General features: G+C 44.6%; 1 protein-coding gene across 4 annotated transcripts in view; it reads right to left on the bottom strand.

Moving 5' to 3' along the window:
• The window catches only part of MYO1B (myosin IB), a 195,752-nt gene extending 176,844 nt beyond the window's left edge, over positions 1-18,908 (bottom strand). For 3 of the 4 annotated variants that reach the window (XM_075934205.2, XM_075934206.2, XM_075934207.2), the window contains exon 1: positions 18,750-18,883. The gene's annotated coding sequence lies outside the window, so the exon portion shown is untranslated. Of the gene's footprint in view, positions 1-18,749 lie in introns of all 4 variants that reach the window. The other variant, XM_075934204.2, reaches the window with a different exon arrangement.
• Between the last annotated feature and the right edge of the window lie 485 nt (positions 18,909-19,393).

Here is a 19,393-nt window from a genome sequence, read left to right as displayed (position 1 = left end):
GGGGAACTGCGCCCAGCCCAGTTACAGCACAGTGGGGCTGAAGCAGCTCTCCGACCACAGTGGGCCATGGGCAGGGGGATGGTCCCATGCACCAGTTTATCACCCGTTAAGATAATGGTTCTCACCAGGTAACCAGTTTCTTGGTCACATCCCTAGTCTGATGTAGACCAAGGATATTTTTATACAGACAGACAACACACACAGAGATAGCCTGTATAGATGAGCAACTGTCCTAAAAATGCTCTCCAGATAAAACACTTCCTTTGCTTCTGGGCACTGCCTTAAGCTTTGGCTAACAAATGAGCATTTTATAAGCACCTCTCCTCCTTCCCCACCCCCACCTTTGTTTACTGCAGTTGCACTCTGAACCAATCAATATTTGCCATTTTAAAGTAACTTGCAATTTTGGCTTTGTTTTAAGGTTAAACAATGGTTATGATGTCTTATCTAGAATTGAAAGAGACACTTGTACAGCTTTGCTCAATATCCTGTTAGTTTTCATTAAGTGTCAAGCATGCAGCTTACTTCACAGATTCCTCAACTAGTTAGCCTCAAATGAGCTCAGTAAATCATGAAAGCTAAACAAGAGATAGTGAGGTATATTTATTTATATTAAGAGTGAGGGAATGTTTTTAAGAGTCACTTAAACAGCAACAATTTCTACTGCTCAGCAGTGTTTCTGCCAGAACACAGACAAAACACTCAAACCACTCATCCAAAAATATTGCCACAACAGAAATGGCAAGACCAGCTGGTACTAAGAGATTCTACACATGCATCTCAAATAGAGATATTAAATATCGATTAATTAACTAATCGAATAGTCAATGGGATTTCCATCGACTATTCAATTTGTTGATAAGGACTAGGCATGTTCCGTGAGGAGTCCTCCACTGACCCCAGGCTCCATTCAACGCTTCCATTTTGAAACGTACAAGAGCCCCAGCAGGGCTATATATAGTATAGCGCTTGTATATTTCAAAAAGAAAGCACGGATGGAGCCTGGGGTCAGCGGGGGGGGGCTCAGCACATTTCAAAGAGGAAGCACTGCCACTGTGCCTCTGCTCCATCCCACAGTGCTGGAGGAAACCAGCTTTTAAGCCGGCTCCCCCCAGCACCTCCCTCTGTTCCCCCCCCAGCTGCCTCTGTGATAGAGGCAGCAAGGGGGGGGGGGGGAGAGCGACTAGTTGACTAGTGTGTCAACTATCCAATAAGCTTTTGCTTATCAGATAGTCGCCTAGTTGATTAGCTGCTTACATCCCTAATCTCAAGCCGTAGAAAAGTTACACAATGTTATATTGAAGAATAGGGATGTGACTGGTTAACCAGTAAGCATTACCCTTACCAGGTGATGCTTACCAATTACTGTTAGCCAGCAGAGGCTGGAGCAGCCCCTGACCACTGCGGGCAGGGGAGTGTGAGTACCTGGCCAGATCAGCCCTTGTCTGCAGCGGGCCTGACCTAGAACAGTGCACCATGGATGTGAGCATTCCAGCCTGGCCAAAGCAGCCCCTGACCATAGCGAGGGGGTGGGAAGGGTCTGCCCCAGAACATCCTGCTCCAGAACATCCACTCCGTTGAAGCATTTAACCAGTTAACTGATTTAATGGGATTTTACATCCCTATTAAGGGAGTGTGCTTTAATTCATGGCTTCATTAAGACCTCTTCATTTGCCTCAACTCACAATAGCTCAGGTAAATTCCAGAACTTGAAGTATTTGACTAATTTCCCTTAAAATTCACTAATCTATGCACTGGAAGTAGCCTGCAGAATACAGACCCTCTTTAGTCCACCTTCAGAAGGCTTCAAAGCTCTCAAGGTGCACCAGAAATGGGCTGCATCCTGCACATGTTACAAAAAACACAGAAATCCAATTTCAAGTAGCTTCTACAGATTTAGGAAAGTAAATGGAAGATGAGGAACAGCTGTACAGGCAGTCCCCGGGTTACGTACAAGATAGGGACTGTAGGTTTGTTCTTAAGTTGAATTTGTATGTAAGTCGGAACTGGCATCCAGATTCAGCCGCTGCTGAAACTGATCAGTTTCAACAACGGCTGAATCTGGACACCAGTTCCGACTTATATACAGATTCAACTTAAGAACCCCAGGCGTCCCCAAGTCAGCTGCTGCTGAAACTGATCAGCAGCTGATTCCAGGAAGCCCGGGGCAGAGCAACTCTGCCTCGGGCTTCCTGTAGTCAGCGCTGGTCAGTTTCAGCAGAAGCTGACTTGGGGACACCTGGGGCAGAGCAGCTCGGGTGCTGCCGGGTTGGTCCAGTAGCGCGGCCGCTCCTCGGCACTACTGGACCAACCCAGCAGCACCCCAGCTGCTCTGCCCCAGGCGTCCTGATTCAGCCACTGCTGAAACTGATCAGCAGCGGCTGAATCAGGACTTCTGGGGCAGAGCAGCTGGGGTGCTGCCGGGTTGGTCCAGTAGCGCCAAGGAGCGGTGCTGCGGGACCAACCGGCAGCGCCCCACCTGCTCTACCACAGGCCCCGGGCTTTGCTCCACGTCTCCCTGGTCTGCTGGGAGATGGGGAGCAGCTTTTCTTCCCCTGGAGGAGGTGGGCGGCGGGACCAGGCGTCCCACCGCTCCAGTCCTCCGCGGCGAGAAAATCCCCGTTCGTAACTGCGGATCCGACATAAGTCGGATCCGCGTAACTCGGGGACTGCCTGTACTATGTAAGTTATTGACTCGCTATGTGCATTTGAAGAACCCTTTTCAAGAATAATGAAACTGGCTGTACATTTTGCATTGTATGCATTTTTCAGAGGCTTGTAACTTGGTCTAATTGAAACTAGTTTTCTTCTCAGAGGAAGTAATTTCTACATCTATCTTCAACTTTTAACAGATTTCAACCACAGAACTATTCAGAACTGCAAGTGTTTTCCTAGGGGGAAAATATACTTGCTATTAATAGCACAACAATTATATTCTACGTTTCAGAAAGTTCCAAGCAAATAAGAACAGGGGATTGGAATGAAAATTACCATGCAACCTTTACTTTAATCAGTGGTGACTATTTCTACTACAATTCATTGAGAACCCCAGATATAAAGTGATGCTACACAAGTTCAAATTACTCTACAGGCCCTCTAACGATTCACAATAGCCCTTTAACTGAAAACCAAATCTCTATAGCCCTAAATATTATACAACAACTAATTAAGGAATTTGAAGGCTGGCATGTATATGATGAACCACAAGCACAAGAGAGGTCAATTAAAATACATACTACGGACAGCAGGTCTGCAATTATGAAGAATAATATTACCTTCCCAGTTGCTAAGGAACTGAATCATACTTTTCATTAAATTGTATAGGAACTGAACATATTTAGGACATTAGAAAAACTAGCAATAGAACCAATAGGCTTCATTGGGAAGCACATTGGTTATTTTATTGAAAAGGTAGGTCACTCATTGAGGTTAATTAGGATTAAAAACAGAATATACTATAGACTCACAGAACACTAGAACTGGAAGGGATCTCAAGAGATCATCAAGTCCAGTCCCCTACCCTCATGGCAGGATCAAGAGACATCTAGACCATTCCAGATAGATGTCTATGCAACCTGCTCTTAAATATCCCCAGTGATGGAGATTCCACAACCTCCAGAGGCAATTCATTCCAGTGCTTAGCCACCCTGACAGGCAGTTTTTCCTAATGTCCAACCTAAACCTCCTTTCCTGCACTTTAAGCCCATTGCTTCTTGTTCTGTCCTCAGAGGCCATGAAGGACAATTTTCTCCTTGTAACACCCTTTTAGATACTTCAAAAACTGCTATCACGTCCCCTCTCAGTCTTCTCTTTTCTAAAAGAAACAAACCCAGTTCTTTCAGTCTTCCCTCATAGCTTATGTTTTCTAGACCTTTAATCATTTTTGTTGTTCTTCTCTGGACCGTCTCCAATTTCTCCACATCTTTCCTGAAATGTGGTGCCCAGAACTGGACACAGTACTCCAATTGAGACCTAATCAGTACAGAGTAGAGCAGACGAATGACTTCTCGTGTCTTGCTTACAACACGATGCATCCCAGAATCAGATTTGCTTTTTTTGCAACACTGTTGGCTCATTTAGCTTGTGGTATGTAGTGACCCTTAGATCCCTTTCTGCAGTACTTCTTCCTAGACAATCACTTCCTATTCTGTATGTGTGAAACTGATTGTTCCTTCCTAAGTGGAGCACTTTGCATTTGTCCTTAATAAACTTCATCCTATTTCCCTCAGACTATTTCTCCTGTTTGTCCAGATAATTTTGAATAATGAGCCTATCCTCCAAACCATTTGCAACCCCTCCCAGCTTGGTATCATCTGCAAACTTAATAAGCGTACTCTCTATACCATTATCTAAATCGTTGATGAAGATATTGAACAGAACCGGTCCCAAAACAGACCCCTGAAGAACCCCACTTGTTATGCTCTTCCAGCAGGATTGTGAACCATTAATAACTATTCTGAGAGTGGTTATCCAGCTAGTTATGCACCCACCTTATAGTAGCCCCATCTAGATGATATGTCCCTAGTTTACTGATAAGGTTATGAGAGACCATATCAAATGCTTTACACTAAAGTCTAGGTATACCACGTCCACTGCTTCTCCCTTATCCAAAAGGCTTGATATCCTATCAAACAAATCTATCAGGTTGGTTTGATATGATATGTTCTTTACAAATCTATGCTGGCTGTTACTTATAACTGTATTTTCTTCCAGATGTTTGCAGATGAATTCCTTAATTACTTGCTACTTTATCTTCCCTGGAACAGAAGTTAAACTGACTGGTCTGTAGTTTCCTGGGTTGTTCTTATTTCCCCTTTTATAGATGGGCACTATATCTCCCCCAACTTCTATGACTCTTCAAAGATGATTGCTAAAGGCTCAGATACCTCCTCTATCAGCTCCTTCAGTATTCTAGGATGCATTTCATCAGGTCCTGGTGACTTGCAGACATCTAACTTATGTTACTGTGTTGTTTTTTTTAATTTACAATTCAAACTACATTGGCTATATATCTCCCATTCCATTTAACTTATGATGACAGAATCCCCAAGAGATCTCAGCGATTGCCCTTGGGTGCTTTTATTTATATCTTTTTTTTTTTAAATCATAAGCAGGGCTCACCGAGCCGCGGCAAGCCCCGCTCGCCAGCTGCGCTGTCCGGCGATCTGCACATGCGCAGATCGCCTGAACCCGGCTCTTTCGGGTTATAATCTATTCACCACGGGCGAGTAAATTACATAGATTGTCAAACCTGGATCATAAGGATATAAATATGCTTAGAAAAAAAAAGTCACAAGATAGTCTATATCTTTTGAAGCATAATTTTTAACCACAAAAAGCAAAGGTCTTAAAAATTATATATACCCTGAACAAAGGGGATTTTTTCCTCTTCTTCCTAACTGACTGAAGATTAGCTGAGTTCTGAAGAATGAACAATATTGTTTACATTTGCCCGGAGCTTCTCTGATTCACTCATGTCCATTCTACTGATCAATATTAAAATAGATATCCCTTATTGTAAGACTACTGTTTTAGGTCTATTTCCAATGGATAAAGTGCTTCCATTTTATTATCCTGTAAGTGTAATCTTCCAAATTACTTGCAATATTCAGTTTATCACCAACTACTGTATTATGTTGTTGGTCTATTTCCTAATTCGTGGATTGTATCTTTACTTTACAAGAGATCTCTCTGCTGGTTTCTCTGGTTTGGTAGATTTTGAGGAGGATACTTGCTATTGAAGAAACATCAGCCTAACCACCTTTTTTAGCATCTATTAAAAGTTAGTCTTAAAATATCGGATGTTTTAGGCTCCGCTTACCCTCTGGATAAGTTCCTTTTACGTTCTGAATTATACCAATAGGTTTCAAAGATTATAGGTGTGGTATAGCCTTTTTTTGCAACAGCTTATTCTGTACTTTGAACATAGTTTTTCTATTTTAAGTTATTTTTGTTTTTTGGGGTAAGCATGTCGGTTACTTTTTCCTCCCTCCCGCCCCCCGTCTTCCAATTTGCTGAAGAGCTATGAACAGCTTCCTAGTAATGGGCTCATTTCTGATCCATGAATCATGGCAAAATTCCCACTGACTTAAACAGAAAGCTATCCCTTAGAAAATATTTACTTTTAAACTTCCTTTATACCTAGTTTAAACTGTCGAATTTTTTTTAAACATGCTCACCAACCATAAATAAACTTGACTTTTTTTTTTTAAAGGTCCATTTTTAATCCTACATTGTTAGAGTTATACCTCAGATTACTATCATTAAAAAAAAACCAGAAATATTATTTTAATGGTTTTCTAGTTTGTTTTCTTTCTAAATGCATTTTTTTTAAAAACATAACCACTTCACTTAGTTAATTTGTTTATGTGGCTCTCTCCACTTAAAGAGAAAAAGATAAATCCTTTTTAAAGAATAACAAAATGAGACTGTAAAACCCTACAAGTTGTCAGAGGAATTCAGGGACAGATGTCCAACTGAAACAAACTTAATGTGTTTTTTTTAAATCACAGTGTTGCTATTTAATTGACAATGCCCTTTGAACTACATGAATTTTATACCAGACAGGTACAAAGCATTTAATACCTGGGAGGCAGTCAGTTAAGAAAACACAAATACTGGTGTTTATTTCTATTGGCTGTATATTACAATACAGAAGGTATGCTCTTTTAACTAACTACTTTAAATTTAAAGAGCAATTTGAAAGACTAATGTTAATTTTTGGTTTCATGCCTGATTCAAAGGTTATGTTTGCATAAAACTATTGAAAAACAGGCCATGTACATTAAGCTAGAAAACTTGTGTTTATTTTAGGTGTCACAACTTTGGCCTGCTGGCAGGCCCAAGTTCATGTTCTAAGACTGATCAACAGCCTGTCCCTGCACATTATTATATACATACAACGAGTCTTCATCACACGATCAACACAACGTGGCCCGAGCAAGTCAGGTGCTGTGCATAAAACTGTCAAGGAAGACCCCAAATCTCAGACAAAACATTCTATTAATATATTTTTACACCTGGACAAAATTGGCCTGTTAGTGAAAAAGCCAACTGTTGGAACAGCCTTTAACATGAGCATACCATCCTAGTACAGGGATGTCAAACTCCGAGTCACATCTTGTGAAGGCAAGCTGCAGAATGCTGTTAGTGACCAATGGGAGCTACGGGACATGGTGCAAACTGAGACATCACTTTCCACATCTCCCATTGGCCAGGAACAGCAATCCGCAGCCAATGGGAGCTACGATCACCCATACCTGCAGAGGCACAGACAGACAAAGCATCTCAGAGCCAGCTAGCAGCTTGCCATAACAAGCCGCAACCCAGAGTTTGAAAACCCCTGTCCTAGTAAATAATGTTTCTGAAGTCACCCCCAATTCAGACATTAACATGAAAAGATAGAATAGATCTGTTTCCCCAGTTTTCCATGATTGTTCATGCTGTGCACTGATATCTTTCCCCTGGAGATTGACAATCTAGGGCTATGACTACAATACCACTTAGGTATACCTTATGTCACATACGAGTGTGAATAAGCCACCCCTGGAGCAACAAGTTGCATCAAACTAAGCACCACTGTGGACAGCACTGTGTCGGGGGAGCCCTTCATCTCTGGAAGATCTCTAGTGTAGCCATCACCTTGGAAACAGAAAAGCAGAGCAGGAAAAGGGTGGGTTTTCAAGGATGCTGTGAGATAGGAAAGATTTTTGCAAACAAATTAGCTTCAATTTTTGAGCTAATAAAATGAAGTGTCCCTTTAAAAATGATTTACCTAATCTTTCTCTCTTTCTGTGTTTCAATTAGGTTTACAGTTTAGATTTTCTTCTCATTTTTACCGGTACATGAGAAATTATACAATAACTCAAGTATTCCATCAGCCTTACTGCTATATCAACAAACGGTCTCAGACAAAAGAAAACTCTAAAACTGGCAATTCAAACCCACAAAGATCACTGAAGTCAAAGCACACATGTGGCTAAGTGTCACATTACTATTAAAGCCTCATAAAATAAACAAAGGAGGTTAAATTTATTTTTAAAATGTAAATTTCACAATTTTAGTGTGGGATACCTTCCTAAAATAGCCACAGGTGACCCCTTTCTGGGAAGGAGAGGGGGCAGAGTGAGTCAATTTCACAGCACACGAATTCATAGAGGCAGTGAGCTTTTCCAAATTTTGTTTCGGCAGAAGCAAAAGTCAGTTGATAGTTTTCAGGAATTCATAATGATCTGCAGGCATCCCCTTACCTAGAATTGTGTTTCAAGTTACCATCAACTCTAGAAACCCAGGTGTACTAAATTCTTGCACTCTTGGAAATTTGGTATAATCTCAGAGAGTCCTCATATCAGATTTCTCATACCATTAGATTTTTTACAAATGAAAGTTTTGCACTTTTTTGGTTGCCGAGGTAACCTTTAGCATCTTTGTCATCACTACAAGGAAGAGTTTGTAACCAGAGACAAAAGGTAGTTAATGCCAGGGAAGCCAGTCACAGTTTGCCCCTGCTAGATAGGGGGATTTCCACATTGGAAATCCTACAGTCATTCATCCTTCTGTGAATGAGTGAGGAATCACCTCCGACTGGCTGCCTTTCCACTCCACTGCCTGCTATGGTAAGGCAGCTAATCAGAGCTGTTTTTTGTGAGGAGGGGCTTCTTCCTAACTTGGCACATGCAGCAGACAGAGCTCTACCCACTCCCGGGAGGAGCTGGGAGTGTCCCTGAAATGCTCTCCCCTGCTGCTCCACAGCAGGCTTTTTAGTTCAGATTTGGATTCACACCACCACCATGCCAGGCTGCCATCTCCCCCACCAAGTACTGAAATTGCAAAGTAAAAACATCCCTCCAACTCAACCCTGCAACACATCACATGCACCAGGGAGGAGTGACAGACTCCCAGTTGTGTGCTCCAGCCCCAACCAGCACCCGGAAAAGAAGCAGAACTCAGTGTGAGAGACAGCAAGAGGGTGGGGAACACCAAGCAGCATCTGAAGGCACTGTTATTATCCATACTCTGTTTAACAACCAGATCACTTGCTATGTAACTGATCTTGTAAAAACTGCTCTTCTATCTCTTATCTTCTTTCCTTCCCTGCCTTCAATCTATTTCTCTTTCTAAAATCATGAGCTAGTCTTTCTTGCATTGCTTACAATGTATATTTCCTCTTTTCATTCTCTCTCCCTTCATCCTCTTACCTTTCTTCCCCCTGTTTTGAGCTATTTCTCTTCACCCAAAACAAACAAACAAACGTCACACTCCCAAATACCATATATTTCTGTTGCGATTTTTCAATCACTCCTGGGGGAATTCTGCAATTTCACTATGACTCCAAATGCAACACATGCAGAATCCCCCCCCCCCCCCCCAGTAACCCATCTACCCACTATCCACTTATTCCCCACACATTAGTCCACAAAATGTTACCACTCATCAACTCCATAGTTAAATCTACTCACACCCACCAATAGGGGAGGACAAATGAGGCCAGGCGATTGAAGGGGACCTAGGATTCCGACCACTGGCTCTACTGCAATAGCAGCAGACAGAGCCCTGGCCCCTTTAAATCGCTGCCGGAGCACTGAAGCACAAAGGGCTGGCTACCCTCAGTCCTGCCCCTTCAGGAGCAGGGAGCCACCACCCCGTTGCCTAGGGGCATGCAGAGGCGGAATCTACTAGCCAGGCCATAATCTAAAAAGAGATCCCTCCTTCTCGCTCTCTATTGTCTACAGGCAACCTCCCCACATATCTCCACTGCTGGAGAACAGTTGCTGGGATTCCTAGCAGGATACTAGGCTCAGGTGCACCAGTTTTGGTACCAGTAGACATCTGCTGAACATGAACCCACTCCCCAATCTCTCAACAGCTAGAACAGTGGTGGGCAGCCTCCAGCCCCCTGGAATTCCACCTGCCACCCCATCTGCCCCTCCTTCTCCATGTGCCTCACATACTAGGGCACCAGAGCCCTGCACTTCCTGCTCCACCTCCTTCCTTCCCTCAGCTGGTATGCCATAAATCAACTGTTCATAGTGTTCCAGCTCTGGGAGGAGCAGGGATGGAGTGTGAATCAGGCAACTAGCAACTGCTCTGAAAGTATGGTGAGGGAGGAAGTGCGGGGGGGTCCAGTGCCCCAGTGCACAAGAGGAATGCAGGGAAAATGGGGCTGCAGGTGGAGCCCCAATGAGTCAGGCTGCAGGTTGCCAACCACTGATCTAGAAGCTATATAAGACTAACTCTAGGAAGTGGGTTTTTTTCCCCAAATCCCAGGTGAATTAAGTACTGATTCAATTCCTTCTATTTTGTACACAACAGGCTTCTGTAAAACCTATGAGCAATGTCACACACTGGTGTCCACATTTTGTTTAAGTTTCAAGTTAGTAATTTGCAGGATCATCTAAATACATGATAATATATCCTCAATTTCCTGCATTCACTGGTTACCTTAGGCTGCTGCTTTTTAAAAATACAGAACAGTAGCCCAGACTTATATTCACGTGCTGGGGGAAGAAATAACATTATACAGGCTCCAAACAAGAAAAGCCCAAAACCTGGCCAATTTTCTCTCTCATCCATTAACTTCTGTTTGATACACGTTTTTCCTTCGTATGGTCATTTCTTCAATTTAATCTTTCCTATGAACAATTCTCAGTACCACTGTAGAAGGTGCAAGTGATAGAGAGAGGAAGAGTACAGATGTAGAAATAAGGAGAGGGAAAACATGACAGTTTCCAGAGAATATCTGTGTGTGGGTGCAGGGAAGCATGCACTTATTCCACAGCATGCTGTAGATGGATTAACACAATCAGTGCTGTAAAACCGGCACCTTTCGCAAGCAATAAAAAATAAGCTCTCTGATGAGGATAGTGAAAAATAAGCACCTCTTGGTTATCTATTCTTTCAATATTGAGAAATTTGCATTGAATTGTTTCAATACTTCTGTATCCAGCACCCCCAACCTACTCAGACAAACCTACTCAGATTGTCAAATTGTCACCTTCCCCTCCTTATAGTCACTGCTTCAGTGTTCCCTGCTGGGGAGAGGGCAGGGCACAGATTATGAAGATGTTTAGGAACAAAGCAAGCAGCACTCCTATTCCTAAGCAGTCAGAGACGACATATTATAAGTGTGGGTCAGTTTGACACTCAAAACATTTCTTGCCTTCACCATTGGTCAATTCTGAATATATGTGCTTCCTTATCTTCAGCCTTGATCTTGTTTACTGAATTTTCTGTCTGTTTGCCTAGCTCAACTCCATATGTTGACTGCTTTCATTCCACAGTGCAGAATTGTTAATTTCCTTGCAAGTTTTTCATTAGGACAGAAAGAATGCCCCTCTATCCTCTAGTCCAAGTCCACCTTTCCTGCTGTTCTGTATAGACTAGGTTTGTTTTTAGTAGGGTTTTTTCTTTAAAAGTATCCTGTCAAATGTTTAGAAGTGTATCCATCCTTTGACATCCTTTTCTTCACCACTACAAGGTTACCAGCATGATCAGAACATACCATGAAATAATCGCAAGCTTAGTCACCAGAACAAATCATAAACTTTCTCTGGTGAGTAGAGGAGACAAAGGCTACCAGTTTCTGCAGGAGGTATGCCTTCATCTAAAAGAAAAGTGTGTTTCTTGTCCTTGTGGGAGTAAAGACTTGATCTGAGGCACATTTGGATGCTTAACTGGTATAATATTGTTTTCTTGAGTCTGAAGACAGTTCCAAGCAATAGCTGATCTGGTTAGCTTCACAGCTGCTCTTCAATACTTGAGGACAACCATGGAAGTGGCAAGAATCATGCAAATGTTATTCTGCTTCTTGGGTAACTAAGTAGAACAGGATGTGTACCTATCTAAGGAAGAGCTCCATTGTCAAAGGGTGGGCTGGTCCCTTAACCAGATAACAAATGGGGCTGAGTCCAACTCCCTTTATCTGCCTGCTAGTAATGGGTGTGGGTGGGTTAGCAGTTGGCTCAGGTGAACAAGCAACATTTGCCAATAGCCTGTGTATGGCATTTCCTCTTAGGGTACGTTCACACATGATTAGACATCTACGGCTAGCCCATGTCAGCTGAATCCAGCTCACAGAGCTCAAGCTAAGAGTATGTTTAACTGCAATATAGAATTCCAAGCTCCATCCACACAAGAACATAAGAACAGCCAGACTGGGTCAGATCAAAGGTTCGTCTAGCCCAGTATCTTGCCTTCTGACAGCAGCCAATGCCAGATGCCCCAGAGGGAGCAAACAGAACTGGCAATTAGCAAGTGATCCCTCTCCTGTCACCCATTCCCAGCCTCTGAAACAGAGACTAGGGACACCATTCCTACCCATCCTGGCTAGCAACCATTGATGAACCTAATGTCCATGAATTTACCTAATACTTTTTTGAATCCTGTTCAAGTCCTGGTCTTCCTAACACCCTCTGGACAGGAGTTCCACAGGTTGACTGTCCACACCTGAGTTCTGGGGTCCTCCCACCTTAGTTGGTTATAGGACAAGCAGACCTGTAGGAAAGCCAAAGTCAGAGGGGACTGGAAAAGGGGCTCCCCATTAGCTAATGCTCCCTGCAGCAAGGGCAGGAATAAAGCCCTTGCTGGGGAATTCTTAAATGGGAATAAGGAGGCCTGTAGCACCAGCATGGGTGAGGCAGTGAAGACAGGTGCTGAAGGGAGCCCAGGAGGAGCACTCCTAATCAAAAAGGGAGGGATTACTAGGCAACTGTTTAGTTGACCTGCATCCTTTTGATAAATAATAATTATTATTGCAGAAATGGTGTCCTACTTGCAGCAGCATAAACATCTCAGACTAAGGATTTTAAGTTGCAGTTAATTGATTAGTTGAGTAGTCGATAGAATTTTGATCAACTACTCTACAGTCACCGCCATATTCCTCCTTTGAAATGTGCAAGAGCCCCAGCGGGGGCTCTTGCACATTTCAAAGGAGGAATGAGGAAGTCCGAGTGCAGCTCAGGGCCAGTGGGAAGCTCTTGTGCATTTCAAAGCCATGGAGCCCAGGGTCAGAGGGGGACAGAGTCCCCTGCCGACCCTGGGCTCCATGCTGCGCAGAGCCCTTTGTCAGCCAATCCCATGTTCCATGCAGCATTTCCCCAGAACCCAGGGTCAGCTGGGGACTCCACTGAAATGCTGTGCAGAGCCCGGGATCAGCTGGGGAGTCCACGGCTTTGATCTGCTGCTTGGCAGCTGCCCCTTGGGGTTTCAAAGTGGCAGCGCCACAGCTGATCCCTGGATCAGCTGTGCGTGGTGGCCACTTTGAAGTATCTTTCTTTCCCCCCTATCTAATAGAGGCAGCGTGGGAGGGAGGGGGAGATTGTCTAGTTGATTAGTCCTTAACATCCTTATCTCAGACAATTGTGAGAATCCTAAGAATGGGAGAATGGAGGTGGAGGCAGAGGCAGGAACCTACTGCAGCTGAGAAGAGACCCTGTTACATCCACCCAAAGAAAACCTTGAAGATCCACAGAAATAGAAGAACAGAGCTTCCTCCAAAACACACATCTGCCTGCAAACAATAGGAGGCTGGGAGATAAGATTACTATGTAACGTAGCTACATCCTATGGTGGGGACAGAAAGCAAAAATTCCAATCCAGCAACCAGAAGCTGACCAAACCTGAAGCAAAAGATGGGAGCTCAAAGCATAATTCAGGCACAAAATCTTGGCAGACATCCCAAACAGGGATGCTAAGAATTGTATATATGTGTAAACGTGTAATTGCTAAAATTTTACACATTTACCCGCAGGGGTAGATGGGAACAGGTGCTTGCTGGGAGCTGGTTCCCCATGAGCACCCACTCCTGACTGTCCCTCCCCCACCCAATAGAGAGGCAGCAGCGTCGGGAGCAGGCAGCTCCCCGGGAGCCAGTATGCCTAGGAAGCCAGCTTCTCGTGTACTGGCTCCTGCCTCCCTTCTACCTCCGTATCTTGCTGCCTCTCTATCAGAGGCAGCAGCAGGGGGAGCAGTTCCGCAGGAGCCCGCACACACACAGAGCTGGCTTATAAAGAACGGGCTCCCTACGCATACCAGCTCCATCTGCCCCACCTACCCTCGCACTGTGCTGCTGCCTCGGATACAGAAGTAGCAAGGGGGAGTGCCTGTAAGTGTTAGGATTAACTGATAAATCTGCTCTTATCGGTTAATTGTGTAAACCATTACACACTAACATCCTTAATCCCAATGCTCTCCTTAACTCCTGTGGATCTGGACTGTGGCGAGGACTTACATGGCCTATTCCCACTAGCATCAGTACAAGAGAAAAGTCTGCACTTCTAACTTTAGGAAACATGAAACACAAATTAAGCACTGTAGCCATTTACTGCTCCTTTATCACAAAGAGTCTTGAATTTTTTCTGCCTGACCTCTTCATTTCTAAGGATGTAAGCAGCATTGTACCCACCCCCATGCATCCAGGAAGCAGGAGCAGCAGATCAGGTTACAACTTTCTGAGCTGGGACATCACTACTGTGACCCTCCTAAGAGTAGGACTACAGTAGAAGGTGCGAAGTGGATGTAAGTCACGCAATTTTAGCTACGTGAATAGCAATGTATTCATATCTACTTAGCGTGGAGTCTCCACTGCAGTGTGCCAACAGGAGACCATCTCCTGTAGACCCTACTTTCACTTCTCATTGAAGTGGAGTACAGGAGTTGACAGAGCATTTGACGATCACTTTATCACATTTAAACTCAAGAAATCAATCCTAGCTAGATCAAATGCTTCCCAGTCAATCCAGCCAAGAGTGAAGACAAGTCCTAATGTGCCACTGTCCCCCAGCAAAGAGGGAGGAAATTCATGTAGCTGTTACTTTAAAAGGTAAAAAGATGGAGGGAATGAAATACTGAGACTCCATATTTATAAAGAAGCAGTAAAGCTTTTGCTTTTCCTGTAACCTTTTAGAATTCCGGAAATTCCCCAACTCTTACAACACAAGTCACTAAAATGTTGTTCTTCATTTCATGAATGACATACAAGTTAATATTTTGTAGGACAATTTGGCATTTGAGCTAGCATAAGTAAGATCAGACTTTTTAACTTTACCCAGAGTGTAAGCATTTGTCTCCTTTCTAAGCGCGTGTAGCGTGAAATAAAGAGGTAGATGTGCTATACCAACCAGATTGTTCTACAGCAGGGGTGGGGAACCTGCAGCCTCCAACTTGCCTGGATCCAGCCCCCAAGCCTGGGGGTTCCCTCCCCAGTGTTAGGGAACCAAACCCTTCAACCCACACCTGTACCCTCCCTCCCACTCTGATCCCATACCCCAAGCCAACTTCCTCCCACACAATGAACTCCTCCTTTTTGCCCCCACCCCAGAATGCAGGGGCCCCACAAAATCTATTATCCCAGAGGCCACATCAGTTCTCTTTTTTGCTTCTCACTTTTGTGCAGTCCCCCAATTGATTTTTCTGGGGTCAGTGGCCCCCAACCCAATTAAGGTTCCCCAACCCATTCTACAGTTTCTCAAAGCTATCCTGCAGACTATATTCCACTTTGCCTTTCTTCCGCTTTCCTCACTGATTCCCAAGCTACCCTACTTCCGCTACTACTGCTGCTGGGGAAAGATGAGATCAGAAACCAGCATGAAGAATTTCTGTTCCCACAGAGCTCAGAAATTTGATGATCTCAGAGGACTGTGTGAAAAGACCCCTGACATCTTCTTTAGTACTATACTGCCAGCAGCCCTTTAAGACTATGCAGGGGGAAAAGTTAATGGCTTTGCTGATGTTCCCAGTGTCTCTCCCCCACTTCCTCTTCTCATTTGCCTGCCTCTCTTCTATCATCCTCCTACAAATGCACAAAGTCCAGAGATGTATCCTTGCTCTCCTAAAATGATTTCGCTTCACACTAAATTTAATGGGGCTAATTTAATTCTCTAACTAAATTTAACCACTTTAGATCCATGTTCCGCCCTCTTCTCTCATCCCTATTTCCTCGTCATACATGTGATTTGAAGTAGGGCTCTTATTTCAGAAAAAAATAAGGTCTTAAACAAGTAAGACTCTGATCTTACTTTTGAAGATTTTTAATAATAGTTCCTTCATCTGCTGCTTAGTCCTGGGGACAAGCAATAATGCTGTTTGTAGTATCCATATAGCGAAGAAGCCATTAAAATATCCCATACACACCAACAATTAACATGTAGTTTCCAGCAACATCATCTATTCTAAGTCTGGACAAAGTGTGGTTCTCTAAGATACCATGGTGTGATAACTGTTGGCAAATTCTGACTTGAGTTTTGACCACTGTATATTGCTATGGGGAAAACTCTGATGGTACAAATAAGAAGTTTTACTTCTGAATCAAGCCAAGAACAGTATGCTGCACTATTATGAACTCACTTTTTTATAATCAGAAGGAAGATGGAGACAACTGGAAATAAAATAAGCAGAGGACTTTTATTATGTTTTAATACACTTACAACTGGCCAACTGTTGAAGTCCAATTTAACAACTGTATCAGATTATTTTTAGTTCCTAACAAAACTTGGAGAAAACATTGCCTTTGATACAGAGCTTGACAAAGGGATGATTCATTCGGGGAAGGATGGGCAGCCTGTTGCCACCCTTAATTCACAATTAACAATAGGATAGCAGGATATGGTAAAGTCATTTCAACAATAAAATTGCCAAGTCAGTCAATTTATTGGCCATATGATGCTTGCCTAGCCTTATTTGAGGGTACCATTTATTTCCAATACAGAGGCTAACAGTTCTTAAAGTATATTTTATGTAATATTCCATAAGCTCTTTGAGACAGCGACCATACCTTATCTACACAGTGGTGTACCTTGCATGCTCTCCAGGCAAAGAATGAGCACGTATGTGTGTACACATCTAAAATACCAATGATTATTTAAAATGTAAAACAAGGAAAGAACCTTAATTGCAGTATTCAAGCCTTTTTCAAGCTATTAGTCATTACAAACAGTGTTTGCCCAACCATAAGAAGGCCCTTCTGGGAGTAACCATTGTTTCTTGGGGGAAGGGGGAGTCCTATTCACTTAGGAAGGAGCACTAGGCTCTCCTTAAAAACAACAAGCATGACAGATGTACAACAGTGCTTCCTGCTTTATCACAATTTAAAATGTACCAGCAATTATCATGACCAGTCTGCTCTTCGAGATTCATGTTACACTTAAATTACATCCTGTAAATTTGGGTCATTTCTATAATTGTCCAGGTTTGGAAAGCCCTTCACAAATAATAGCCTCCTCTCCTAAAGAGTATGTGTCCTTGGAATTTAAATTCTATTCCCAGATAATGACAGTCTCCTCTGGCAATCCTCCCTCATGAATGTATCTGTATGAAAATTAGCCTAAGCCCTCCATTTGAATTAAATGAAGCTTTACACACTGGGTAGTTGCTTTAAAAACTGCAGATGTCACCAAAAAAGCACACATACTCTGATTTTAAATTTGGTTTTAAAATATGGATCATCATTATGCTTATGGACACCATGGTTAAATTAGGCTTCCTAAAGGTCTATAACCAGTCATTACTTGCTAATGAAAACCATAGATCCTTTCAAACTAACTGTTTTTATTTGAAGAAGTCATCCCTGAAAGGGGTTCCCAACACAACTTTACATATTGTGATTCATGCATTTAGCAATCTAGTGTTCTTTTAGTGGTTTTTCCCAGACATTCCTTGGAATGGGTTTTTTGCTCTAGAGTTATGGTTGAAGTTAACCCTATGGATACACTTTTGTAACAGCTGTGTCTATCCATCCAGCCCAGCTCACCATAAATATATCTGTCCTTTCCCTTTCTTTGAAGAATACAGAACCTTAAGCAGTCTGCTATGTGAGTACCAGGTGGGATTTGATCTCAAGAGGCACCACCAGACTGCAGAACAGTAACAACATGGCAATGATTAGGTAACTTGTTGCAACAGTAAATATTCGGCCACATTCTTCACAAAGGAACAAGCACTAAAGGGTATTGACACCCACAGCGCTTTGTACAGATGACCTGTTACAACTCACAACCCCACCTCCACCGCGCATCCCAGGGACGTGAGCCCTGTGATTCAAGTCTACTCTGGTGAAGTTCTCAATCTGGTTTCAATCCCTGTTGAATCAATCCCATCGCGCAGGGAAACAAGAGCCGGGACACACACAATCCCTCTCACCAAGACTAAACAAAGGGAAGGCGGGGGGAGGGGGCCGTGCAGCTCCAGGCAGAGGGAACCTCCAACTCCCACACAAACACCACTTCACCTGGAAGAGTCCCGCCTGCCCAGCTGCCCTCCTTTCCCGGAGCTTTGTCCTCCCAGCACTTTGCTTCCCAGACGCCACAAACATGTGCCCGGGTAAGGGCGATGGGGCCGGGAGCCGCTACCCAGTCTTCGTGGGCATGGAAAGCGAGATGGGGCAGCAAGGCAACAAATACTCCCCCCCCCCACACACACCCCCCACACACCCCTCCCCCCCCAAAGCCAGCATTGCTGGCGCTACAACCTCTGACCTCGCTGCCCAAACCCTAAAGCCATCTTTTCCCCTTCCTTGCCCCCGCCCCCAAAGCTCCCCCCTGCTCCAGCCCATCCCCCCCCCCCCCCAGTTCTCACCCCAGTTCCCACGCATCTCCCCCCACCCTGCCCCGGTCCACAGTTCCCACCCATCCCCCCACATCTGCCCCCTTGCCCCAGTCCCCCTCTGCTCCCTTCACGGCTCCACCCAGCCCCGGCCGCGTTCTTCCCCGCAGGGGGTCGGCCCGGGCTGGGCACGAGAGTCGGGGGCTAGACCCTACCTCTCTCCTCCGCGAGCGCTCCCCCGGCGTCCCCGTCACTCCCGCAGCCCGGCGCGGCAGCAGCGCTCTGCCCGGCCACTGAATGGGGCGCCGGCCCCGCCCCGGCACTGGGCGGAGGCAGCGGGCGGCCGAGATTGGGAAAAGGGGCTGGGACGCTCCCAGCACCTTCAGCCACCGCCCTGCCCGGCAGCGCCCCCAGGCGGGCTGCGGAGCGCGGGCAGGCGGCACGAAGCTGCTGCGTCTCCCCGCGCCAGTGCCCCAGGCAGCCCGGCCGGCCGGCCATGCGCTCCAGCTGGGGCGCCTCGCGTTCGGCACCTGCCGGCCGCCCCGGGGAGCGGCTGAGGCGCAGTAGCTGGGAAGTAAGTTAGTGTGGGGAGCCCCCGGTCTCTGCAACTCCTGGCCAGTCTGCGGGAGCCGGGGGGGTCTTTTTACAGTTGTCTGTATGAATTTTGCCCCAGAGGGAGTAACATTATAAAGGCACAAACCTTGTGAAATTGAAAAAGAAAAGGGGGGGGGGGGTTTCTCTCTTTCCTTCCCTCCAGCTCCAAGACTACTTAGGGCTAAAACCTGCATCCACACAGCATGGTCACTCTAAGTAACTTTCGCAAATTGCCTCTCTTATGCCAATGCTATTGTGAAATAGC

This window comes from Pelodiscus sinensis, chromosome 7 (assembly GCF_052426305.1).
Source record: "Pelodiscus sinensis isolate ZL-2025 chromosome 7, ASM5242630v1, whole genome shotgun sequence".
NCBI classification, from domain to species: domain Eukaryota; kingdom Metazoa; phylum Chordata; order Testudines; family Trionychidae; genus Pelodiscus; species Pelodiscus sinensis.
This window is presented reverse-complemented; position numbering and strand designations above follow the sequence as displayed.